Here is a 238-nt window from a genome sequence, read left to right as displayed (position 1 = left end):
CCGCAAAGACGACCCGGTAGACGACCGAGGACGTCGCGTCGGTACGAAACAGTCTGTCGTCCCAGAAATCGAAAGCGGGGCACCTGGGCTTCGTCGTGGCTCGGTCGGCCCGTCCTTCCGTGCGCAAACCTGCCCGTGTACGCGTCTCGCGTCGTGCATGGGGAATTCTTGCCGTTTGCAACCCTGAATGCATGATGAGGCACCTTTCGTTTGATCTCCATGGTTCTTTGGCCGGCTC

This window comes from Penaeus monodon, chromosome 33, assembly GCF_015228065.2.
Source record: "Penaeus monodon isolate SGIC_2016 chromosome 33, NSTDA_Pmon_1, whole genome shotgun sequence".
Taxonomy (NCBI): domain Eukaryota; kingdom Metazoa; phylum Arthropoda; class Malacostraca; order Decapoda; family Penaeidae; genus Penaeus; species Penaeus monodon.
This window is presented reverse-complemented; position numbering follows the sequence as displayed.